At 32.6% G+C, this 602-nt stretch overlaps 1 pseudogene; it reads right to left on the reverse strand.

Annotated features, from left to right (window-relative positions):
* The window catches only part of LOC104983881, an 18072-nt pseudogene that overhangs the window by 1551 nt on the left and 15919 nt on the right, over window positions 1-602 (reverse strand).

The raw sequence follows: 602 nt of genomic DNA on the forward strand, positions 1-602 counted from the left end.
AGTGTGGGCACAAGTCTCAGTGCTTTCTTTAAATAACCTGCCACTTAAGTATAAACATACTACATATTAATTAAGTACCGAAAAATGTGCTATTTTATTGTCTCCAAAACTCTAGGGTAGTTATAAACACACTTATCTTACAGGTAAAGACACTGAGCATCAAAGAGACTAAATGACAGCTGAAAAACCTATGACTATAAGTCTACATGACTCTAGAATCATAGCTTTGTCCCATGTTGATTTTAATCTCTTCTGTTTACAAAAAAGAAACAAAAATCCCAACACCATTGATCATTAGGTGAAATCACATGTAAAGGATAAGTATTTTTACAAAAGCACTATTGTACAGTGTTTAGAAACGTGGACTTCGGAGTCAAAGAAGATTGAGCTGGAATTCTAAGTTAGCAACACACCAACTGCATCTTCTAGGGTAAATTTATAACTTTTATATGTGTTTCTGTATCTTAAAGACAAAAATCCTTATTTATTAGACTTAAGGTTAACAGCTCTTTTTAAAAAGCATCAGCAAACATAAATACAGTATACTAACGCATATATATGGAATTTAGAAAGATGGTAACAATAACCCGGTGTACGAGACA

Source organism: Bison bison, unplaced genomic scaffold, assembly GCF_000754665.1.
Source record: "Bison bison bison isolate TAMUID 2011002044 unplaced genomic scaffold, Bison_UMD1.0 scf7180017863601, whole genome shotgun sequence".
NCBI classification, from domain to species: Eukaryota; Metazoa; Chordata; class Mammalia; order Artiodactyla; family Bovidae; genus Bison; species Bison bison.